Genomic DNA, 27,745 nt, shown 5'->3' with positions numbered 1-27,745 from the left:
ACGCCACACATACAGAGACAGAGAATATCATACTTTAATCAAAAAGTTGAGAGACAACAAGAATCTTGTGATCAGACAATCAGATAAAGGGGGTAATGTGGTATTGTGGCCACGTAAGATGTACCTTGAGGAAGCCTACAAACAACTGAATGACAGGGATTGCTATAGACGTATCTCTATGCAGGACGCTATGCAAACCAGAAATGCAATCTACCTTAAGTTATCTGCTTGGAGAAGCAAGGGCTTGATCTCTATGGATGAATATAAATTCCTTAAAAAGGACTTTCCGATGACGCCAGTCATCTATTTCATCCCCAAGGTACACAAAAATGAGCACCAACCCCCTGGCAGGCCTATTATATCTGCTCGCAACAGCCTGTTAGAGAACATGAGTAGATACATCGATTTTTTTCTACAGGACTTTGTGAGAGGCCTACCCTCTTTTATCTTGGACACCAGTGATCTGTTGAGAAAATTACATGACTTTGCATGGAGTCCGAGCTATGTTATGATATCCATGGATGTGACCTCACTTTATACTAGTATCGTCCATACTGACGGTTTAAAGGCCACGCAACATTATCTCGACAAGAGAGACATTGGTTTCCAAGAACATTCTAAAATGGTTTATGATATGATCACAATATGTCTTGAGAATAATATATTTTTATTTGCTAATCAACTTTTTTTGCAGACCCGGGGTGTGGCAATGGGGGCCTGCTTTTCACCCAGTTACGCCTGTCTCCACATGGGGTACTGGGAGGAGCAGGTCCTGATGAAACAACATGCTGCCACCATGAACACTAAGGTCAAACTTTGGTCAAGGTACATAGATGACCTACTTATAGTATGGGACGGTACCGAAGATGAGGCTGTACAGTTCATAGAGATGTTGAATACCAACAACTTCAATATCCAATTTACTAGTACTCTCAGTAGGTCATCTATAGTTTTCTTAGATGTTGAGGTGTTTGTAGAGGCAGGTAAACTTCAAACAAAACTTCATCGCAAACCTACAGCAGGGAATACACTGCTGCATGCAGAGAGCCAACATCCTGCACACTTGATTCGCAGCATCCCTTATGGGGAAATGCTGCGAATTCGAAGAATTTGCAGCAATGAACTTGATTGCCGGATGGCACAATCCCTCTGTAGAGAACGGTTCTTGCAAAGAGGCTATAAACCAGCAATCATTGATAGTGCCATGGTTAGGGCCAACAAGACAGATAGAACCACACTCCTGGGCTCAGGAAGTGTTCGACCTACAATTCCAACAGTCAGGTCGGGGGAGGAGACAAGGCTTATAATGACTTATAACAGTCAACACAAAAGTATCTTTAGAATAGTCAAGGACAATTGGTTCCTGGTCTCCAGTGACCCGATTATTGGTTCTCAATTTGGCCCTCAGCCTAGCATTACCTACCGGAAGGCACGGGCTATGCAGGACAGTCTTGTGTCCAGCAGCCCCGAGGTAGCTCAAGCCTCATGGCTTAGTGGCAGCAAAGGTTTTTTGAGGTGCTCAAATTGCAAAGCTTGCAAACACGGCATCAGCAAAACAGAGGTGATGACTCCTCTTTCTCCCTTTCCCATTAAAATTAAACAGAAACTAAACTGTAAATCAGAGTTTGCTGTTTACGTCCTGGAATGCCCATGCGGGTTGAGGTATGTGGGAAGTACCCGACCGCATGTTCACAAGCGGATATTACAACATCTGCGAGCGATTACTCATGCAGACGCTACGTACCCGGTAGCCAGGCATTTTGAAAGTCAACATGGAAAGGACGCTTCCCTATTGAAATATTTTGTGATAGACTGTGTTCCTCCCCAAAGGAGAGGTGGTGATCGGGAGTCTCTGTTGCGAAAATTGGAGACCCGATATATAATCCTATTAGACACTAAGGCACCACAGGGTCTCAATACTGGGGAGGACTGCCACACCTATCTTTAGGTTTTAATGTCCAGTCGATGCCAGTGACATTGTTTTGTGCATCTCTTTTATGTCCACTCTGCCAGTTCTTATATATGAAGTTTTAACCTGTATTACTGCAATGTGACTCACTATATGAAATTGCTCTGATGTATATTAACTGTTTCCCTATTTCATCTCCATGACCATTATTTTAATTCACCAATCAAATATAGCACTAACTGTGGGAGCACTTTATTCCATCACTGTGTTTTAGTAAAATGCGTATTTTGCACATGTGTATTTTACCAGTAATAGGCCTGTGGTAATATTAGCCCACTTGGGCTTAATAACATTGCAATGAACTAGGAGTCCATGACATACGGAACCTCAATTTTCATTGTTTTTTGTACAGAGTTTTGGTGATTTTAATGGTTATATTTTCAACATATTTATATGACTATTTATTGGTTTTAACTTTTATCGCATTTTAAAAGTTAATTTTGCCGATGCCATGTAGACTCTTGTAAATAGCTGTTAGCAGTATATGTATGGTAATATAGATGTGTGACAACTATGCTTACCATATATCGCTTATGTTTTGCAGCAACTATTATGGTATACACTTGTGCTAATTCAGACATTTATGTCGTTATGTAACATTCTAAATGCTTGGGAACTATGACAGTATTTTGTTTGTTTCCATTAACACGTGATGGCACTTTGCACTTTAAATAGGTGATCAGCCCTCTTGACGCTTGTCATGTGATCAAGGCTATCTCTAGCCGAAACGCGTCATGGCGGACTGGTGCTGGGCTAGCACTCAATAAAGATATTTGCACTTTCCTTGGGTCTCGCTGCTCTTGTTTGGTTCGACGGCGATTGCTGCTGCTGTTGCTGAGCATTTCGACTTGAGAGCACCACATACCTTATATATATATATATATATATATATATATATATATATATATATATATATATATATATATATATATATATATATATATATAACCTACTGGCGGTCGCCAGTAGGTAGTTATAGTTAGGACCTAGTTTCCATAGGAAATCCGCAACATTCTATTGGGAATAACTTTGGCGCCGGTTGATGAATCTTTGTGAATTCCTCAAAGAAGATGGCCCATTCCGCTCTGCTCCTTCCCTGAAAGTTTTGGAGGGATTTGTGAAGTGGGGGCGGAGAAAAAAGGGGGTCCCAAAACGTGTTTTCCCCATGTTATTTTCCATAGGACGATTAGACACGGCTACAGCCCGAACGGCTGAACGGAATTACAAGAAATTTGTCAAACTGGTAGAGTCTGATTCGCAGATCACCCTTTTGTTTAAATGGTGTAAATCCCTCCAGTAGTTGTTGAGAAAATTGAACTTGAAAAAATATATATACCTATAAGCGCGCACCGTGCGCGCACCCGTACGCGAACCGAGTGTGCGCGAGCTGAATTCTGATTTGCTGTTAGACGTCTGTGAACATTCGATTTGGCGGTAACCAGGAAGTGTTGTTCGCCATTTTGTCAGTGTGAGGCTGAAAGAGGGCAGAATTAAAGTGAAGAACATGAAAAGGGGGCAGGGTAGAGTCTCCCTGACCCCCTAGGCTTTCTCAGGGGGTCCCTGAAGGACCCCGTAGGCCAAAAGAATTTATAATATATTTTTTTTAAAACAGCGGGGTGCGCGCAAGATGCACGCACCTTCGAGGCACAAGAGAGTGAAAAACAAAAGTGGAGCACGTGAAAAGGGGGCAGGGTAGAGTCTCCCTGACCCCTAGGCCTTCTCAGGAGTCCCTGAAGGACCCCGAAGAGCAAAACAAACTTTCTTTTTCTTTGAAAAAAATCGCGAGGTGCTCACACAGTGCGCGCACCCTTCAGCCGCCATTTTGTGTAGTTTCAGAAGAGAGTGAAAAACGAAAGTGGAGAACGTGAAAAGGGGGCAGGGTAGAGTCTCCCTGACTCCCTAGGCCTTCTCAGGGGGTCTCTGAAGGACCCTGAAGGGCAAAACCCCCCCTTTTTTTTTTAAATCGCGAGGTGCGTGCACGGTAGGAAAAAAACACAAAAAAAAAGACAGTTAAATAACAAGTTTGAGTGTTTAGATGTTGGTTGGCTCTAAAAAGAGCCGTTGTGTTCATTGAGTGTTTTTTTTTACCTTAAAGTAAGTACCGATGCAGAGTCTAAAGTTTAAAAGGAAGACTCTGTTCCCCTCATCTGTGAAATGTACACCATCTCTCCTATAGATGCCTTGCATGTTGTAACGCAAGTTGTTGTGGTATATAGAACCCATACCATAGTCTCTGAGGAAAGCAGAAACAGACTTATTCACATGTTTCCTTGCTTTCTCAATCTGCGGACAATATTGGTTGGACCAGTTCCATTTTTGCCTTTGGCATATATTAGAATATACAAAGGCAGTTTGTGGAAAAAGTGACATCAATTGCCCAAAGGTGTCCTTTAAAAGCATTTCCAGACCTACCCCAGTCAAAGTGCACAGGTCATTTCCACCACAGTGCACAATTATGAGGTCAGGGTGTGGGAGATGCAAAAATGATTTTACCAATGGCATCAATTGGTGACATCTCAATCCTCTATGGCCAATCCACATAATATCCACATTTGGTAAATCAAGGTTGAGAAAGCATCTATTTGCTGCATACTTTTCACTCCAGAAAATAAAAGTGTGTCCTACAATCCATACTCTAAACATCTTGAAGGCAGATCTGGTTGTACTCAGATGGGCTCTCGAAATGAAATGGCAGTTTGAAAACTTGGAGTTTAGAAAAAAATGTGGATGAGATTCAGTGCACTTGAAAAAAAAGAAATGATTGGTGGTTTCTGATAATTTAACATTGAAAACTAGGGTGCATACTACTGTTTTTTAAAAGGAATAATACTATTGGTTTAGAAAAAGTCATTGAAAAGAACATTGCACAGGATAAGCTGGTATATTGAGAAGTCAAACACACTTGCTGCTTCGGTTTGCAACATTGAGTGATTAACTTTTCACCTGTTGAGTTCAGATAGGTGTTCTATGGAGAGTTACCATGGTAACAGGCAGAGAGAGCAGTGGGGGAAGGTTGAACATTATGTGAGTTTGAAAGTGTTGAAATGTACAACCAATTAAAATGTTAGTTTGGTTTTGAATTCGTGTGGGAAGAAATTTCATTGGTTATGTACATGGATATGTGTGAAAAAAGAGAGGGAATGAGGGCCATTTTGTGGTTGCAGTGTCTGAGGTACATTTCAGAGAATCTGCTTAAGAAAATCTGGTGTGTGATTGACACTGTTCTAAATCTTCAAAAGCATTTTTAAAGGTGAGTTATTAATTTGTAAGGAGATATATGTTGTGCACTTTAAGTTAATAATAAAAATGTGTTCTAATGTGGAAGTTACTCACTCTCCCTCTCTTTCACTCTCTCTCACTGTCTACCTTTCTCTCCACCACTGTTCTTTTTCCTTCCTCTCTTTTTCTATCAATCCTTCTGTTTCACTTACTCCTTTTTCCTTTTTCTTAATATGTTTTTTTCTCTCACTCTCCTTTCCTCACCCTCATATCTCTTTCCTCACTGTCATTATCCCTTTTCTTTACTCCTCTTTTCTAACTCCCTCTCTCCATCTGATTTACTTCTTTTTGTTTATTCCTTCCCTCTCATTGTCTCCCTCTTTCTCTCTCCCTCACCCTTGCTCTCTTTATACAACACTGCTAGCAAGACCCTCCCCTTCACTGTAGTAATCATTTGACGAATTGCAAGGATTTCTGTTATGTATCTAAGATCACAGTGTGAGTCAGTATTCATTTCAGAAGATTCTGGCAGAATCATTTACTTTTCTCTTTCTGCCTGTAGCTTTTCACCCTCTTTCTGTACCATTTTCTCTCTGTATGTATTATCTCCCTCTCTGTGTGTTTCATCTCCCCTCTGGATGTAACATTGTTGTCTCTGTTTGCAGCATTTCTTTCTTGCTGTACCATGTTATCCCTTTGTGTGCATTGTCTCTGTGTCTGTGTGCACCATTTGTCTCTCTGTGTGAACCATATTACCCTGTCTCTGTGTTATCTGCCCTCTGTCTGCACCAACTCTCCTCTGCCTGCAGCCCTGCACCATGTATTGTTTTTGGTTGTAATGCTGGAAAAAAAATATTGCAGTACATTTAGAAAATATTTGAAAATTAAATTAGGATTGTTAATTGAAATGTACTGGTAATATACATTGAATTTTTAGTCAGTTAAATGTTTTAGGATGGGAAATGTTGTGATGTATTCCTATAGGTACTGTATCGATTCCCCTATTCCTGACCCTGGTTTGGTTAATAATTAACTAGCAGCCATCCAACGGTGCAAAAACCGTTATCTGATTAAGCCACACCACGGCACAGAAGCGCGTTATCTGATTAGGTCATAACGCATGCCATCTAATTAGACAAGCGATATTCCTCCAGCCCCTGATAAGGCATACGGAGTTCTCAAAACAAATCAAACCTACAGCGACCTGGGAAATTCCCATAACCATTGTTTTGATTTCACCGAGAACTTCAGCAAAAGAATGTGCGAACGAGCCCGTTCATATGACATCCTTATTGACGTATATATGTCCATCCTTACGTCAATCTCGGCACCTTTCAGGTATAAATATTACCGACATTGCCTTAAGCAAACACATGCGGTGGTGACGAGATCGGAGCAGCGAGACGTGCTGAGGAGCCCAGCAGAAAGCGAAGCCCACAGACGCTGCCCCGCCTTCCTGACGCGCTGAGAACGAGACGCTGCCTTTCTCCTGCCGAGAAATCCAGCTCCGGCGCTTCCAAGCAGCCCTCGCAGGCAGCTGGAATATCAAGACCTGGGATAAGAGATACCAGCCCTCCATCATTCTAGATCTCAGGTACTGAACTGAATAACCCCTTGCAGAGAATTCTCGAATCAGTCCCTTGGCAAAACAAACTTAACTTAAACTGCTACTTATCTACTCCCGCCCACGTATTAGGCTTAGGTCAGGTACATTGGGGTAGGCGTGGTTAGAAGCACCAGTTGAGTACGATTAGTCAAATGTATATATGTATGTATCTATTTTATCCATTTTAAAGTATCATATGGCTCAGAAACCATATCAATGCTTTTACAGTATTATTTTATAATTCTGTCTCTACTGTATGAACTTTACTTAACTACAAGTATTGCAATAATAGCGATTCATTTCTCTTGCATGAGAAAAGAGACTGATCAATAAATAACATCTTTTATTGAACCACGCCCATCTCTTATTTCTCTACAAACTGGTGAAACTAAGAATGCACGTACTGACTGAGTAAAATAAGTTGTCTATTGTTTTCACACGACTCTAGAGATACACTCTTGATTAGGGGAGAGCAAAGTTGTCATGTTCTATGGTTGTCAGAAACTAAATCCCTTCTTGTCTATCCAGGGAGGTTAAAATCCTCCTTGCCTATTCGAGAACGTTTCTAGTGAACTCTGAGCTAGCTGGCAAACACAAAACTTTAAGTCTAATATCGTCGGTAGAAGACCTAGTTAACCTCTGCCCTAGGTCTATACTATTGAAGATATTATTCCAATGCGCAGAGCCTATTGGGATAATAGGAACTACACTACATGGCGCCCAACTTTTGGATAGGCGATAAAACTAACGCAAGACATTAGAGTAACTCAGTCGTGCTTTTTCACACAGAACCCCTTTTTTCCCATAATACTCCAAAGACTTCTGGAGTGGGTGAAAGGTCATATCCGCCAAACCTCGCAGGAGGAGACTCCTATGTATGGTTCTTGGTTTATTCAACGTTGAAGGATACACTGTTCCAAAATATTGTGCATCTAATCTTTATATTCCGTGGAAACTTGATCTGCAAACAAACAGAATAACCTTCATGTCAGTAAAATGTCAGACACTGAAGAAGAAAGAGAGACAGCTAGACTAGCAGCTGAAATAATAGCAGCTGATAATACTCTGCTACAAAATGACCCGGATATAATACTCATCCCGGTCAACATAAGAAAATCTATAACTTTAAAACTTATAGAAAATGGACTGACACCAAGAGGTGGTACAGTCATATTCGTAATTGAGGCACACGAATATCGGCAGACAGAGGTATTCTATTCATGGATAAACTTTCCAGCAGCAAACGCTGTAACAAAGGACTTCCACTATTACAAAATAGAGGAACCTCCTAATGAGTACACTCCTTTCGAGGAGGTGGAAATACCACTCAAATTCCGAGAGCATCTGCTCTTGTTTAATGGCGCCCTTAAACATAATAATCACATCACCAGGCTCGGTCCACTAGGTAGACCAGGAGCAACGTGGCCGGTCCTATCCGGATACACACCACATCCAGACATTGAAGAAATGCCTGCACGAGAACTTTTGGCACCACTAAAACAATTAATAAAAATACATAGACAATTAGTCCAATATGTAATGCGGACTTCAACAATCCAACCAGCAATTAAAATTCCACAGCTGACCAGTCGTCAGGGGAACACAAATAAAATTACACCACAGAACATACAGTCCTGTCTAGGTAAGGTACCCGCAAAACGGGAACAAATTCCTTTCTGGCTAGCACAATAAATAACTCAAATAGAGGCGGTGTTTCCAGATACCACCCCTGTTGAGAAACATAGGATTCTGACTATCTGTCTTCCAATGGGAATCGCACCACATGTGGAGGATTGTGACACTTGGGGAACAGTCTTTGCTTCCATTTACACAAAAACACATGGTGTACCATCCATGTCAGTAATACCAGATGTGCTAAAACAGATTCAAGATGAATACGGTCCAGAACCCGCTGTAACTCTCGGTATGAAACTACTGAAAGACTTCAAGCAGGTCTCTGCAATATTATTAGCCAACATAAAGGGAGAAGCAGCAAATGTGGCGATTCGCCAGAGGTTAAAAGAGACAAATATAGCAGACCAACCATCGGAAATTGCCAGAATCATAGAAAAATCCTATGAAGAACTAGGAAGAGATAGTTTGGGTGGAATACCAGTGAAACCCCAACTAGTTGAAAGTCCTGAAAAGGTATTTATAAAATATAATTTAAACACTCAAAAAAAGAGCTGGAATGGAAATAAACAATCCAATCCTAAAGAAAAAAGATTCCAGTCCAGAGGAAGGTCTCCTTGGCGGAGAGAAAGATCTCCCGACCAAGGACGCAAGTCTCTCCAACGGGAGCCCTCTGTGAAAAAATACAACCTTAGAAATAGGGATAATATAAAGAAACCTGATAGATATCAAGATATTGATACACGTCCCTCTCAATCTTTTCAGACTTCCTCGCAGAAATCGGAAAGAAGAGGACGATCAGAACAAAGGGAAGAGCACGTCAAGTCCAAAGACAAAGAACCTGCTCATCTGAATAAAAAATTACAATTTCCAAAAAAGAAGGTAGCCAGTATTAAAGTAATCAACAATGCCGAGAATACTGAGGACACAGCTGAAAAACGGAGAATGGGCTCAGACAATGCTAGACAGCGCAGCAGAAGTGAGCATAGCTCGCAAAGTCCTTATGAATCATCTGGAGACAGTGGACACGAATGAATACATTCAGGTGGAAACTGCAGATACCAGAGTTAGCAAACCTCATAAAATATATGAAATAACATTGCGTATAGAGGGGGATAAGACTAGAAAAATAAGGGGACTATTTTGGGATAATCTGTCCAAGGGCTATGACATCCTTCTAGCTGAACGAGACTGGCCTCCAGAGTTTGTCAGGGAGTGCCCACATGGCGAAGAAATAATTATGCCTGCCTTCTCAAACCATATTCCAATTCATAAAAAATATACACTTGCAAGAAAGTGGGCAGTAGCTCAAGCCCCTGCCTTATATAAAAATCATGTGGGATGGGATGAGGACTCTCCTCCTCACAAAATCCAGTTAAAATCACAACCTACTGCACAGAGGCAGTACCCGATTAAGCAAGAAGCTAAAAAACAGGTAAAAGAGATCCTAGATCAACTTGAATACCAGGGGGTGATTGAAACCTGCACCTCACAAATGAACAACCCTTTGTTTCCTGTCTCCAAGCCAGACAATTCATATCGTCTTGTTTTGGACTACAGACACCTTAACTCATGTTGCAAAACATTTGCAGTACAAAACTCGCACAGTGCTGCACTAATGAATAACATAGTGCGCAAAAAATACAAAACAACCTTAGACATTTCTAATGGTTTCTTTTGTCAAAATATAGCACCAGAGAGCAGATATTTGACGGCGTTCTCAATAAATGGCACGCAAAAGAATTTCTGTCATTTGCCCCAGGGGTTCAAGAACAGCCCAGGATTATTCTCAGCGAGAGTAACAGAATTACTACAAACATATGATGACGAGGCATTATCTTATGTCGACGACATCTATCTAACAGATGATGACTTGGATACTCATTTGAAGAGAGTGAACACCATAATACTTGGGTTCGCAGCAGAGGGTTACAAATTTAACTTTAAAAAGTCAAGAATTGCCCATCTTACAGTCCTGTTTTTAGGATATGAACTATCAAGTGAAGGCAAAAGCCTGGCTGACAATTTCCTAGAGAAATGTGCTGTAATCCAAGCACCTTGAACACTGAAAAACTTGCAATCAATTCTAGGCTTCCTAAATTTCGGAAGAACTTACATTATAAATTATGCAGAGAGAATTAAACCTCTCTATGATCTAATAAAACCAGATTTTAAAAGAATCAATTGGACTCAAAAACACACAGAAATTTTGAGATCTTTACAAACAGATATGTTAGTTAAAACAAAATTACAAACACGTGAGAACACACGCAACCTTGTGATTTGAGTCATCCCAGGAAGATGCGGATTCACATACCTGACCTCTAATGAGGGAGAGAAGGTACCAATAGCATACAAATCACACTTGTACACAAAAGCTGAAATGAAATTTAGCCCAACGGAAAAAATTCTGACCGCGGTACAGACTGCTGTAGCAAAGGAGCGGGCCCTAGCACAGGGTAAACGAATAATAATCGTGACACCTATACCAGCCCTAGAGGCGGTAACAAAGGCAAGCATTCCGAATGCTAAAGCACTCCATCCAAGGTGGATACAGTGGGCTAACTCTCTTGCTGCAACAGACGTGGTATACGAATTTGATCCCAATTTAAAAACACAAGAATTTCTCCAATATGAATTCGAATGTCCTCCGCCGACCGAAATTCTGCCTCTAGAACACTACGGCTGTATAATATATACAGACGGATCAGCACAACCCGCAGTGGGGGGTAAGCAAGCCTAGAGTGCTGCGTGCGCGATTGTTAAAGGTCGCTGGCACGAAGAAAAATTTAAACCAGTAGTCACTAAAACGCAATCCCTAGGAGACTGTACAGCTCAAAGAGCAGAAGTACTGGCATTCAAGATGGCGCTTGAAAATACCGATCGAGAATTCCCCACACTTATTGTGTGCGATTCATATTACTGCGTCCAATCTTACAATGAATACTTGCAGATCTGGGTTCAGAATGGTTTTAAAGATGCAAAAGGTGGCACAATCAAACATAAAATGATTTGGGAACAAATAGTTCTTTTGCAAAAGGAACTACAAAAGACTCACGTGATACATACACTGAGTCATCAACGTGATGGCGTTCACGTTGCAGGGAATTCATTGGCTGACGAAGCAGCGAAGGCAGCCGTGCAAACGGCTTCCGTAGCTGCCATCACCCGGTCAAAAACAAAAACAGACAGCGAAATATTACAGGCTGTCAGCGCTACAGAAAAAGATGCAATAGAAACACTCCCGAAAGGCTTTCCAGTAAAGTACTCATACATAACTGATGCAAATAATGTTCCGTTTGCTCGAATCCCTGGAGTGGGGGATAGGGCAATTCCAAACATGGAACATAGGTTAGGACTCATTATAGCGGCACACGAAGGACTCGCTTCTGTACATGCTGGCGTTTCAGCCACAGTATCATTATTAAAACAGAGATACTGGTGGCCACAAATGAGAAGACAGACAAGGAACTATGTTCTAGAATGTGAAACATGTCAAAGAATGAAAGTAACAACAGTGAAACGACCAGCACAGACGCCCCTTCAAATCTCAGATAAACCATTAGCCTGTGTTTACCTGGACCACTGTGGTCCCTTACAAAGGGATGGTAACTATAAATATATCTTGGTCGCAGTGGATTCATGCACGAGATTCATATGGATGTGGCCCCAGCGATCGGCTGACGCCCGGACTGTTATAAAAGATTTGCGAGTCTTTATCGGCACATACGCAATTGGCATGCTACATTCTGACCAGGGTCCTGCTTTTAGCTCCCGGGCTTATAAGGAGGCCATGACCAGCATGGGCATTGCATTGCGGTACTCTTGTCCATTTCATCCCGAGGGAAACGGAATCGTAGAAAGAAAAAACCGTGACATAAAGCAATCTATAACGGAAAAGGTATTAGGTTCGGGTGCTGGCTGGGTCAAACATCTAATAAGTGTCCAACGTAGTCTAAATAACCTGCCAAGGAATTCTCTGAAAGGGTTCAGTCCGTACGAACTATTGTTCGGGACTAGAATGATGATCCAAGATCTTGATAGTCAGACTTCAGTGGTTAAAGACAAAAGCTTTGATATCAAAGATCGTTTGGCTATTTTACAGGACTTAAATGAAACAAGAAAAGACCTGAGCAACATAAAACTGAAACAACAGCCAACAACCACTGAAGAGAAACCACCTGTCCCAGCAAGGCCTGTCTGGATTCCAAAAGTCGGGGATCTAGTCAGAGAAAAGATCGCGGTAAAGAAGGAATTTGGGCCTTCTTACAGAAAAGCAGTTCCTGTCTTGTCTATCAACGGGACAAGATCAGTAGTACTACCGCCCCTTGCTGGTAAAAAGGATAACCGAGTCATATCCATCGACTTGGTAAAACCACAATCATGTGGCCGATAACAAACAGTAGGCCAAGTGGACTCCCGAGAAATAGCAGAACACCAATGTTTGCTACAAATACAGAGGCTCAAACTGGAAGACTGATCACATTTGGAAAATCTACAGTGAATCAACAAGGACTATGCAACAAAGCAATGGAACTTGAACCTCTTAAAACCCAAATTAAAACTTTTCATCAAGAAACAACAACCTATGATGATGTAACTGCAGACTTTGCTAATGAAACAAAGCAAAATCCAAAAGCAATTGGAACAATTGACAGAACAGCATCCGGCTACTTCATCAACTTCGATGATTCATCTGAAGCCCTGAGTGAATCAAAGAAACAGCCATCAACAAAAACTTTTAAAGACAAAGCTAAGGAACTTTTTCAACAGCTGAAAGAAACCTATCTGATCTCTCCATGGATTGAATTTTGGGTGGCCTTCGGTGCATTTATCCTCATTCTTTGGCTCATCTTAGTACTATGTTTGGGACATTTCATTGAAGGGAAATATGCTAAAATGGACACAGCAAGCCAGAAAATCAACTTGGTCCTTAAACCACACACATCTTCACACATCGAGAAAAGAGAACTTTCTTCAGTAAACTTCACAGCCAATCCTATACCAGGCGGTGTAGCATGGGACAAAACTGATTATGAAATCTATGGTCCGGTTGAAATCCTGAAGTATCCACACCAATTCAAGATCTCATTGAGTGACTTTGTAAAACCAAGCTCATTTGCGGATGATTGGGACTTTGAAAGTATTAATGATATGATGTCTGATCTTGTGATGTCTGCTAAATTTACAGAACATGATTATTTGCAGGGTTCGTCTAATTATGATCAGATGTTCTGCTACAACCATTATGGTAACCATTATCTACATAAATCTGCTCAACCTAGAAATGTTTTAAATTATAACCAATGGGAACATTGTGCTACTCCTCCAAAAGATAGCTCGAAAACATTTTATGATAAATATTCATACTTTTCAGGGTTTAACACAAGTAATGCAGAAACATTTTATTTCAAATTGTCAAATAAGACAGGTATGAAGACCATGCTTACATACACAAAATTGATATATTCCGATTCATTCTTTGAACAAATGAATACATTTGGGTTTGATTTCTGGAACAATAATATTGAAACAAAAACTGTTTGGGGTACAAGAGATTGGCAAGTACAAGGTATAGAATCATTGTTTAGAGCCTGCATGATCCCAGAACAAATTATATTTTTGAACGACACTATTCAACAAACTACCTGTCTTGGCTTAGCCAAAATCAAAGATTTGAACAAACCGTCTATTCCAAAGCCAACAGTGAACAGTAATAGCTCTATAGATGTTGAGATAGACGTAAACCATATATTAAACCAAAACAGAACACATCCTGAATGGAAAAAATGGTTGATCTGGCCCACAGATACAAATAACTGTCAAGACAGATTCCTGAACAAAGTACAGGGGTTCACATTGACTAGGCCAGACCCTAGATATTCCCAAAGACAACATCCAGGGATAGTAACCACCTACAGCGTGGGCAAGCTCTGCCTTCAATGGCTACAAACGTCCACACTGGCTGAAATTAAGCAACACCTAACTTTACTTACAGAAGGTGCTGACTTGCGTGATTTCATATTGGGACCACGCAAACAGCATCAAAAACGTTTCATAGCGGCCTCTATATATGCAGCTTATAACGAAGTCTGGAAAGTAACTCAAATTGAGACAGCAGAAAAAATACGGGAAATTGACCGTATTAATTAGGAAAAATCACTTTCTGTGGTGTACAATGGGTTAATGACTCTGTCCTCCAGAATATATTCTCTGGACAGCATTGTGTCTTCAGCAATCGATATAATATCGCAAGACTTACTGATGTTACAACACGGTCAGTCCCAATTGCGTTCTATTGTACAGCTTGGCTGGATGTTACAAAATTTGCGTTCTGGCTATGTGCCTTGGCGTTTAATCAACACAACGTCATTATTTAATATCTTTAACCTCACTGATAAACAAATCAGTTTGGCACAGAAGGGTGCTGACTATACAATTCTGAGCATTGAAAAACTTGAGAGATTACCATTGACAATGTCGGAACAACCTGTCATTGAATGGATAATACATGGAATAATAAATATTCCGATAACTACTTTCCAGTTTCAATTCTGCCAAAAATATATACAGGCAGGCCAGTATGAAAGGTTGGGTAAAGGATACATTAAGTCAATATGGAACTTGCCCTATACACACGAATGTGTCAGCAATAAAGGCCAGAAAGTGTTTCTCAGTGGCGATAATTGTGCAAGATCACTGAGCGGTACACTTCTGTGTCAGGGTATTAGTTTGCACGGAGCCTGTGAAGGGACTTCAAATAACCTTTCATGTTACCAGCTAGGCACACCTGCAACACGAATAGAACCATTCTTTAGGAGACTCTCGAACGGGAGTTACATTCTAATAGTAGATCGCAGATGTTGTAGTTTGCTGCCCGGAAAACCTTATCTCATAACTGTGACTAGGAAGGTCATGTGCTGTGAACATGTATTGTTCCCCAGCGATTCTCCAGACAGGGAGGCAAGGTTATGGCCCGATTTGAAAATTGCTTCTATTCGAATAGATACTTTAAGAAGAATGAAGACTGTGCTCCTACAGACGCCGACCAGGCTCACGTCATCAAAAGAAACGTATGATCTCCAAGTTGCAAGGACAACAGAAGAGATTCATTCATTATTATCAACTAATTCCCCCATACATTTCGCAGAAATACTGAACGAAATCTTAAATATTTCTGATACCACTGGTATCTCCAGTGTATTTAAAGCAGTGTTTTCGGGTGCTTTAACTCCATTCAAAGCCATCCTGGGTATTTTTCCAGACTTTGTCCATTCCATTTTTGGCGGACTTCCTCTCCTTTTAGGACTAGTAGCGGGTATTCTATTTTTGATCCTGTTATTTCGCTATGGCAAACCATGTCACAGACAAAACACCTGCGACAAGGGAAGAAATGATCCTAGCCATTGGCTACCGGGACCGGGTAACTAAAATCCTTGGACTATCCCGGCTTAGAGACCTGAACATGACTTGGTTTCTTTCATTTAGACCAATGTGGCAAAGTTGTGTTATGCCTGTATTAAGGTGCTTGCTATGCGGCGAAGAATGCGTGTTGGACACCTGTCTGGCACTACAATCGGATGTGCCAATGGACGCAGATACCTTGTTGGGTCCGGTAACGGCTCATGCATTGTGCTGTCCCCAGCGGCTACCAATCCTGATGACGGCATTCGTGGAGTCTTCACCACTACGATTGAGGGGTAGTGAAGTACAAGATGAAAGCAGCATCAATCAGGTACGACCTTCAGTCAGCTATGCTGATCCAAACATCAATGGAGGCAATCATGCTCAGGCTCATGAATGCATGGTAACAACTTTTTCCGAATTAGTGGAACTTACGCAAGAAGCTGTTGACAGTTTTTTCAACAGTCTAAATGATATGATGTTTTCACCAGAGCAGCAGGAATAACTTTGAGAAAACTAGCACTCGGAGTTCCCTACATGCTGAATTTGGCCTTCAACTTTTTAAAGAAAAGCGATATGAAAAATTTTTCTCATAATTTTTTTTCAGACTGCAAGAACTTTTCCCCCAATTCCAAAATATTTACGATTTTTGGGACACTTATCTTCTGCTTAAAGTAGACGTTATTCTTAGAGAACTACATTTCTATTTTTAGGTAGTCACAAGACATTCGCTATGCTAGCACTGTTATACATAAATTTATGATTGTGATGAAATGGTCTCGCACTTTTTTTCTGTATTAAGAGCCATTTCATGTGTGGTTTTCGCATTTAGATTATGCTGAATTTTTAACATATGAGTAGCATTATTAGACTGCTTGTGCTTATAGTATACGTGACAGTACATGTGATTGTGTTTCGTATATTTTATAAAATCCAATTTTCGGAATGCATATAAATGTATTTTGGGGTGGTACGGTATACACAAACGCTACTGATATTTACTATGCCTAGATTTGTAAATATGGACATAGTCTACGTGGAGTGGGTGTGATGTATTCCTATAGGTACTGTATCGATTCCCCTATTCCTGACCCTGGTTTGGTTAATAATTAACTAGCAGCCATCCAACGGTGCAAAAACCGTTATCTGATTAAGCCACACCACGGCACAGAAGCGCGTTATCTGATTAGGTCATAACGCATGCCATCTAATTAGACAAGCGATATTCCTCCAGCCCCTGATAAGGCATACGGAGTTCTCAAAACAAATCAAACCTACAGCGACCTGGGAAATTCCCATAACCATTGTTTTGATTTCACCGAGAACTTCAGCAAAACAATGTGCGAACGAGCCCATTCATATGACATCCTTATTGACGTATATATGTCCATCCTTACGTCAATCTCGGCACCTTTCAGGTATAAATATTACCGACATTGCCTTAAGCAAACACATGCGGTGGTGACGAGATCGGATGAGCGAGACGTGCTGAGGAGCCCAGCAGAGAGCGAAGCCCACAGACGCTGCCCCGCCTTCCTGACGCGCTGAGAACGAGACGCTGCCTTTCTCCTGCCGAGAAATCCAGCTCCGGCGCTTCCAAGCAGCCCTCGCAGGCAGCTGGAATATCAAGACCTGGGATAAGAAATACCAGCCCTCCATCATTCTAGATCTCAGGTACAGAACTGAATAACCCCTTGCAGAGAATTCTCGAATCAGTCCCTTGGCAAAACAAACTTAACTTAAACTGCTACTTATCTACTCCCGCCCACGTATTAGGCTTAGGTCAGGTACATTGGGGTAGGCGTGGTTAGAAGCACCAGTTGAGTACGATTAGTCAAATGTATATATGTATGTATCTATTTTATCCATTTTAAAGTATCATATGGCTCAGAAACCATATCAATGCTTTTACAGTATTATTTTATAATTCTGTCTCTACTGTATGCACTTTACTTAACTACAAGTATTGCAATAATAGCGATTCATTTCTCTTGTATGAGAAAAGAGACTGATCAATAAATAACATCTTTTATTGAACCACGCCCATCTCTTATTTCTCTACAAACTGGTGAAACTAAGAATGCACGTACTGACTGAGTAAAATAAGTTGTCTATTGTTTTCACACGACTCTAGAGATACACTCTTGATTAGGGGAGAGCAAAGTTGTCATGTTCTATGGTTGTCAGAAACTAAATCCCTTCTTGTCTATCCAGGGAGGTTAAAATCCTCCTTGCCTATTCGAGAAAGTTTCTAGTGAACTCTGAGCTAGCTGGCAAACACAAAACTTTAAGTCTAATATCGTCGGTAGAAGACCTAGTTAACCTCTGCCCTAGGTCTATACTATTGAAGATATTATTCCAATGCGCAGAGCCTATTGGGATAATAGGAACTACACTACAATGTGTTTTGGTAAAATGTATGGTTTTAAATGTTTGGTCCAGGATCACACTGAGTGTCTGTCTACATGACAGAATTACATTTTGATATTGTTCTACAATCTCCCCTGTCTGTCCTCACAGTCTACTTCTCTCTGCTTATACTGTCCTTTGTTTTCTGAAATTTCCACTCTTTGCTTATTTTTTCTTGTCTATCTTGAGAGTGCTATTTTTTGTAACTGTTTTGTGTGTTCCCTCTGTTGTGGTTGTCTTTACTGTCCCCTAATGCTCCCCTTTCTTTTTATACTCCCTCCTCTGCTTTCTTCATAATACTCTCTGTTTTATTAGACATCCTCTTAGCAATGACCCACTTAATATAGATATAGTGCTGTATCCACTCTTGGGCAGATTTACAAGCATATTGGGCCTCTTTCTTCTTGCATTGTGTCTCATGTTTGGATGTAATGCTGGCAAAAAACTAATGGTGCATATTGGAAATGTATTTTGGAAATGAGCCAGGTTACTGTACGGTAGTGCTCATTTACATGGGCTGTGTTCTGTCTCTTAAACGATTTACTGTGGTATATGTGTTTTGGTAAAATGTAGTTTTAACATTTTTGACTAGGATCACACTGAGTGTCTGTGTAAATTAAAGAATTATATTTGCACCTTTTCCTATAATGTCACCTGTGTCTCCTCACAGTTTGCATCTTTCTGCTTATAGGGTACTCTTTATTTTGATATTGTGTTTCATGTTTTGATTAAATGCTGGTATAGAGATAGTGCTGTAAATTGGAAATGTATTTTCTGTCTGCACTATCCCTCTCCCTCTGCCTGCACCCTCTCATGTGCATCTGCAGAGGTCTATTATGATATGGCTGCTGGTGTGTATTAGACAGCGCTACCATGTTAAATCTTTTCCTTCTATGCCTGTAGTCTCGCACCTTCTGCTTTTACCATTTTATCTCTGTCTTCACTATCTCCCCCTCTGTGTGCTCCAATTAGCCTCTGCATGTAACATTTCTCTCACTGTTTCCAGTATTTCTTCTCTATTGTACCATTTTATCCTCTGTGTGTACCATGTCTGTGTCTGTTTGCACTATCTGTGTCTCTGCTTGAACCATCTCACCCTGTCTCTGCACCATCTTTTCTCTGACTGCACCATCTGACCCTCTGCCTGCAGCCAAGTACCATCTATACTCTGCCTGTACCAGTTTAGTCTCTGCCTGCATTATATCATTTTCTGTCTGCATCAACCTTCTCCCACTGCCTGCACCCTCTCATGTGCATCTGCAGAGGTCTATTATGATGTGGCTGCTGGTGTGCATTAGACAGCAGTATCATGTTAAATATTTTCCTTCACTGCCTGTAGTCTCGCATCCTCTGCTTGTACCATTTTATCTCTGTCTTCACTATCTCCCCCTCTGTGTGCTCAAATTAGCCTCTGCATGTAACATTTCTCTCACTGTTTCCAGCATTTCTTCTCTGTTGTACCATTTTATCCTTTGTGTGTACCATGTCTGTGTCTGCTTGCACTATCTGTGTCTCTGCTTGAAGCATCTAACACTCTCTCTGCACAATCTATTCTCTGACTGCACCATCTGTCCATCTGCCTGCAGCCAAGCACCATCTATCCTCTGCTTGTACCAGTTTAGTCTCTGCCTGCATTATCTAATGTTCTGTCTGCACCAACCCTCTCCCTCTGCCTGCACCCTCTCATGTGCATCTGCAGAGGCCTATTATGATATGGCTGCTGGTGTGTATTAGACAGACAGCGCTACCATGTTAAATATTTTCCTTCTCTGCCTATAGTCTCGCACCCTCTGCGTGTACCATTTTATCTCTGTCTTCACTATCGCCCCCTCTGTGTGCTCCAATTAGCCTCTGCATGTCACATTTCTCTTGCTGTTTCCATCATTTGTTCTCTGTTGTACCATTTTATCCTCTGTGTGTACCATGTCTGTGTCTGCTTGCACTATCTGTGTCTATGCTTGAACCATCTCACCCTCTCTCTGCACCATGTTTTCTCTGACTGCACCATCTGTCCCTCTGCCTGCAGCCCTGCACCATCTATCCTCTGCCTGTACCAGTTTAGTCTCTGTCTGCATTATCTAATTTTCTGTCTGCACCAACCCTCTCCCTCTGCCTGCACCCTCTGCCTGCACTCTCTCATGTGCATCTGAAGAGGCCTATTATGATATGGCTGGTGGTGTGTATTAGACAGCAGAACCATGTTAGATCTTTTCCTTCTCTGCCTGTAGTCTCGCACCCTCTGCGTGTACCATTTTATCTCTGTCTTCACTATCTCCCCCTCTGTGTGCTCCAATTAGCCTCTGCATGTAACATTTCTCTCACTGTTTCCAGCATTTCTTCTCTGTTGTACCATTTTATCCTCTGTGTGTACCATGTCTGTGTTTGCTTGCACTATCTGTGTCTCTGCTTGAACCATCTCACCCTCTCTCTGCACCATCTTTTCTCTGACTGCACCATCTGTCTCTCTGCATGCAGCCCTGCACCATCTATCCTCTGCCTGTACCAGTTTAGTCTCTGCCTGAATTATCTCATTTTCTGTCTGCACCATCCCTCTCCCTGTGCCTGCAACCTCTGCCTGCACCCTCTTATGTGCGTCTGCAGAGGCCTATTATGATATGGCTGCTGGTGTGTATTAGACAGCAGTACCATGTTAAATATTTTCCTTCTCTGCCTATAGTCTCGCATCCTCTGCTTGTACCATTTTTATCTCTGTCTTCACTATCTCCCCCTCTGTGTGCTCCAATTGGCCTCTGCATGTAACATTTCTCTCACTGTTTCCAGCATTTCATCTCTGTTGTACCATTTTATCCTCTGTGTGTACCATGTCTGTGTCTGCTTGCACTATCTGTGTCTCTTCTTGAACCATCTCACCCTCTCTATGCACCATCTTTTCTCTGACTGCATCATCTGTCCCTCTGCCTGCAGCCCTGCACCATCTCTCCTCTGCCTGTACCAGTTTAGTCTCTTCCTGCATTATCTCATTTTCTGTCTGCACCATCCCTCTCCCTCTGTCTGCACCTTCAGCCTGCACCGTCTCATGTGCATGCTGCTGGTGTGTATTAGACAGCGCTACAATGTTAAATCTTTCGTCTCTCTGCCTGCAGTCTCGCACCCTCTGCCTGTATCATTTTGTCTCTGTCTTCACTATCTCCCCCTCTGTGTGCTAAATCACCTAAATCATGAAGTGAGTCATGATTTAGGTGATGTAGTTGTAGAAAGTCCTATGCAGTATGTGTCTCAGGCCTCTTAATTTTCAAATTGTGTTTAAGCTGTGCAATTTAGATGCTGGGTGTGCTGTTGAAATGCAAAAGCAACTGTCTCTGTAGCATGTAGTAATCATTTCGGTGAATTTTCATTTGTACATTCTCAGTACCACCTTGACCCCCTACTCTGCCTGAACTTCACTTAATTGTCCTAAACCCTGAAACTCCATTCCTAGAAAAATATTCTAAACTCTAACAACACAACTGCAGTGCTGTAAATGCTGAAAGAATACTCCCAGCAAGACTCCCTTTCATTGTAGTAATCATTTTACTGAATTGCAAGGGATAGTGTTATGTGTCTAAGATCACAGTGTGAGTCAGTTTTCATTTCAGAAGAATGTGGCAGAATAATTTGCTTAGTTGATATGTTTAAAAATATGGGAATACATGTACTTATGAAGTTGATAAAGGTAGTTTTTTATTATCTATTAGTGAAAATGATATAATTAAGTGTTTATATTCTTTGCAAGGACCGGCAACTTTGTACTATATATAATGGATCAAGATCAGGACAACTTTCAAGTCAACTTTGACATTTCCAACGAAGTCATAGAGGACTTAAATGTACCTTGGGAAGACAACATTGATACACAAGATAATGGAGAAGGAGATTTAAGCAGTGATTTTTTTTTAATCAAAGTTTGGACATTGACTTGATAGAAGCAGTAGATGACATTGAGTTTCAAGTTGCAAATTTTGAAGTTCAGGAGAATGCAAATGAAATTACAGATGAAATCATGCTGGATGTTTTATCACAGTATGAAATGTTTGAAGAATAAAGTTATGATTTAGAATTTAAAATGATTCGAGAGAGTCTTTTTGTACTATTGTAATACTTTTGTTTGTTGATGTGTTTAAAAATATGGGAATACATGTTCTGATGAAGTGAGTCAGGTTTTAGGATATGTAGTGCTAGAAACTGCTATGCAGTATGTCTGTCAGGTCTCTTAATTTGCAAATAGTCTCCATGCTGTGTACTGAAGATCCTGGGTGTGCTGTAGAAATGCCATACCAACTCTTTCTGTTACATGTAGTAATCATTTCAGTGAATTTCAAGGCATATTTCTATATTTTTCCTTTTAGAATGCAAGTCAGTGTGTTTTTTTAAATATTGTGCCAGAATCATTCGCTCGGTGTATGTGTTTTAAGACATGGGAAAACATGTACTCATGGAGTGAGTTAGACTTTATCACATCCAGTGCTTTTTACTCGTAGCCCTTGCTTGATACCATACACTGCCTACACACAATTGTATTGCTCTAAAGTCAGAAATATCAATCCCACCACGACCCCCTACCTTGCCTAAACACAACTGCACTGTTCTGAACCCTGAAACACCATTCTCAGCAAATTCCCCTATAATGTTGAAACACCACTGCACTGCCCTAAACTCAGAAACAGCACTCACTGCATGATTTCCTACTCTGCTCAGACACTGTTGCTGTACCTTAAACTTACTTATGAAGTGAACCAGTGTTTACATCATATAGTTGTTCTAATTGCTATGTAGTATGTTAGTAGTGGTCTATAACATGTTTTTTTCTTCACAATAGATTGTTATTATCTACAGAAAGAAAAAACCAACATGCCTACAAAGAATGCCAAAAGAAAAAAATATAAACAGGCTTACTTTTCCAAGAAAACACAATTACAAGATTTATCTAAACAACATTGTACAGAGAAAAAGAAGAATGCTCCTGGTAAGACAACAAAGGATTTTATAAGGACATTAACCCAAAGTAAAAAAAGTGTGGATAATGTTGAAAAGAGAAAAAAAGTATCTGTAAGTGCAAAGAAAAAGCAGATAAAAAAGAAAAATGTTGGAAAAGTATGTGGCGATCAAATTGTCTATAGTAATAGACGAAAAAATCAGTTTGTTCAAATTCGCAAGAGAATGTTTTATAACAGAGTTGTATTAAATGTATTAAAAAAATTAAAGAATTGTAAAAGGAAAACAGCTTTTTATCAGAAAAAGAAATATATTGAGAGTATTGTTGATCATTATTTTGAATTAAAAAAGAAGTTGTTTATTTTAGTAATCAATAGAATTCGTACACTAGACAAGGGAATCAATCTTTTGAAAGCGAAAAGTAAGTGGAAAAGAGTAATTAATAGAACTAATTTTTGTAATGTTTTTTCTGGAGAATGGAAGCATAGTTCAAGTTGTGAGCCATTTTTTAATGAAGAGACTTACTTTCAGACTAATGATTTGTTGCATGCAGTTGACACCAGTGGTCGAGCATATGAGGTGAAGGACGGTTGTCTGATTGAAAAAGAGAAAATTGTCCCAAGCAGTGCAGAAGAGGTGTTAGCTGATGAAGTTTTAGGGGGACGTCCTAAGGCTCCAGTGTACACTTGGAATTGTAGTAGTATTCGTAGTGTACGAGAGGATTCACTTGATTTTTTTCACAATTTTTTACGTAAGTATACTAAGAAAAGTGTTAAACAGAAGATTAAGATGTTGCAAGAATTAGACCCCTGCAGAGTGAGAGAAAAAACGGGTTTGCAAGGTCATTCCCTGGCTTGTCTTTCTAAAAAAGTATGTCAGAGTGTTTTTCACCATTTTAGGATGTTAGCAGTGCATCATACTGAAGTGAGGAAATTACTAAGAAGGTTGTATTATGCAAAAAGTCCAGCACTAAAGCTAAAACAGTTAAACAGTGCTCTTTTACATGGATCTGTATTTGATGTAAAGAACATTTGTGAAGAAATTGAGGTGTTACTTTTGTGAAAAAGAGGACAGTGCAGAAACTGATACAGTAATAGAAAGAAATGTGGAAGAAAATGTACAGAATTTTAGTACAGAAAATTTTGACCAAGAAAATTACAAGGTTTAAGGTCATTTCAGGTGAAAGGCCAAACTTTTCTTGTGTGTGTTATCGACGAACTCATTATAAGAATCAGGCTAGGTTAGTTGATTTATATGTAAAAAGTGAAAAGGAAAATAATAATGAGTGGAAGGATTTTGCTACTTATTTGTTGGTAGAGAATTGTTTTGATTTGGGTTCTGATCAACGTATTTGTAAATATTGTTATAATAAATTAGATGAAAACAAAATGCCTGCTAGAGCTGTACATATAATCTTGAGTTGGTAAATATTCCTTCTGAATTGATGGATTTAAATACCTATGAGTCTATTTTGGTTCAATGTGTGCATCCATTTCAGGCTATTGTTCGTATGGAGCCTAAGACAGGGAAATTGAATCCTTCAGATTTACAGAGAGGATTAAAGGGAAGAGTTGTATATTTGCCTCTTGATTTAAAGAAAAATATTGAAACAATTGGTGTTGAAAATGTGGAAGAGGAACCTCTAGTTAGTCTAGTTAATGGCGTACCTACGAAGAGTAAGAAAATCTGGCAAGAATTAGTGGATGTTAGGAAAGTGAAAAAGGCAACGTTGTATTTGGTAAAAAACAATCAATACTACAAATATGTATATGTAGGAGAAGAGGAAACAACTGTAGAAGAGGACAGTGATTTGTACGGTGGACAAATTGGAAAAGTGGATGTGTCCAGAAGTGAACAAAGTTATGAACATTATAGTGTTCATCCACTGCATTCCAAAGAAGTAATGGGGAATGCTATTGAGTTATTCCAAATGAAAGAAGCAAAAGGAAGTACCATTAGTATATGGGAAGAAAGCTTGGAAGCTCGTTGTTTTCCTCAGTTATTTCCAACAGGTCAAGGGGACGATATGATGACCGACCTGTGCAGATTCCTGCATCTGAATACCGGACATCAAGATTATATGCAGAAGATCCAAGGTTTCGCCAATGTATTCCATATTTGTTTCATCTTCTGTTTGTGAGTGACTTGTCTGGACTTTCTTATGTAGTGAACCATATACTAAAAAGTGGAGTACATCTGCAAAATGTTTCGGCAAGGGACTTTATAGATAAAGTCCAACAGAAAGACACTGTTTTGGAATCTCAGCTAATTAATCTCATGGCATGTGAGCGTGGTACTAATGAGTATTGGTACAGTCGTCATAGGGATTTGAAATGTATGCTAAGAAACTTAGGAACTCCTACATGGTTCCTTACTCTAAGCTGTGCTGAGTATGCTTGGGAAGATTTACTTCAATTTCTTCCAGAGGAAAATGCAAACATAGAAAATATAGAATACAAGACACCTGGAGAACTGTGCTCTTTGGATCCAGTTAATGTATGCAGGTATTTCAATCATAGATTTGAAGCTATGACTTCTTTTATCACAAATGAAAAAAAGCCTCCTCTTGGAGAGGTTCTGGATTTCTTTTGGAGAAAGGAGTATCAAGCAAGAGGTGCTCCTCACATACATATGCTGCTATGGAACAAAGATGCCCCCAAATTTGGAACAGATTCAGATGACACAGTGATGAATTTCATTGAACAGTATTCTACATGTACTGTTCCTAAAAGTACAGAACAAAAGAATTTAAAACATCAAGTCTTAAGGTTTCAAACCCATCGTTGTGGAAAATACTGTTGTCGAAAGTACAAATCAAAGGACAAGTTCTACACAAAATGTTGTTTTGGATTTCCATGACCAGTAATATCAAAAGGAAGAGTGAACAATTTTATGTCATCTTTGCGACATACTGTCACAAGAAAATCACCGAAAAATACCTACAACTTAAGAAGAAATGAAGAGTCAAAATACATAAATGACTATAACCCAGTCATTTGGTCCATGTGGAATGCTAACATGGATATTCAATATGTTGCAGACAACTCCATTGCTGTGGCTCGATATGTAACATCTTACATTACGAAATCTGAAAAGACAGAACTAAAGGAAATGTGGGAGGAAATTTTTCATGAAAAGAGCCTAAGTAAGAAATTGTACAGCTACAGTTTGAAGATGTTGTCTCATCGAGAAATTGGAGCATATGAATGTTCAGATCGTTTATCATCTGCAAGTCTATATGCCAAATCTAGAACAATCATTTGGGTGAGTTTAGGTCTTGCAAGAACACGAAACCGAGTTTTGAAATCTGTACAAGAAATTGAGTATTTAGCAGAGAAAGAACCAAACAGTACAGATATTTTGAAGACAAATATGTTGGATACATAGTATCCAAATAGAAGTAATCATCTTGAGAACGTTTGTCTCTATGAAATACTGCAAAGCTATACTTTTAAGAGGAATATTACAGAAGATATCAATAAAGGTGTATATGCTGTGATTGGATCTGAAGGATGTCTGGTGAAACAAAGAAAAGGACTTTTGATTTATCATCGAAAACTGAGTTGCGAAACTCCTGACAAAAGGGAATTTTACTATTTAGCTCTTTTGCAACTCTTTAAGCCATGGCGTACAGAAGAGGAACTACTTGGAGATTTTCCCAGTTATGAAGATTTATTCAACGCAACCAAAAATACTATAGAATGTCCTGTTTTTACTAATTATCTACAAATGTTGAACGAGGAAATACAGCAAGAAGCTAAAATTGCAGCAGAGATTGCTAGAGACAGTTCTCAAGACCGTTACACATGAAGATACCAGAAAGTGCCTGGGAAGCATTGGAAATGTTCATATATGGTTATGTTTCAAATATACAGAACTCATTCAAAATATGCAACAGGCAAAGGATGCTGATTATAAAAGTATTCATCAAGATATAAGAATTGGAAAAGTGAGTGAACATGGCAAAGAAGCTTTACAGGCACGATTACTTTCAAATTTGTTTCCAAATGAAAATGTTGGTGCAGAGAATATAAAAAGAAAAATTGCAGAAAATAAATCAGTGATATGCTTGATGCCAACTCTGCAAGAATGTTCAATCTTCAATGAAAAAATGTTAAAGTTAGAAAATCAAGAAATTATAAAACTGGAAGCTATTGATAGAATAGGCCATGAAGGAGCTACTATTATTTTGTCAGAAAAGTTGAAGTCAAAATTGGATTCTTTAGACAAATCAATATCTAAAACGGCTGGTTCAGAAAAGAATCTATATGCATGTTTAAATTGTCAGATAATTTTACGACGTAATTTACATGTGGAAAGAGGTTTAGTAAATGGAGCAATGGGTCATGTTGTTGATTTTGTGAATTACCCAAATAGAGATGACATTGAATTTTTGAAAATAAATTTTATGAAATTGAAGAAGTACAACAATTGAGTCATTCCTTTAGTCTCTCACTCCTTTCACTCCATTTATCTCTCCCTCTCTCCCTCTGTCTCACTCAGTCTAACCACTTCACTCCCTGTCAGTCACTCGCTCTCCCTCTCTTTCTCTCTCACTCTCTTTTTTGTATTAT

Source organism: Lissotriton helveticus, chromosome 8, assembly GCF_964261635.1.
Source record: "Lissotriton helveticus chromosome 8, aLisHel1.1, whole genome shotgun sequence".
Classification (NCBI taxonomy): Eukaryota; Metazoa; Chordata; class Amphibia; order Caudata; family Salamandridae; genus Lissotriton; species Lissotriton helveticus.
Note: the sequence above shows the minus strand (reverse complement) of the source record.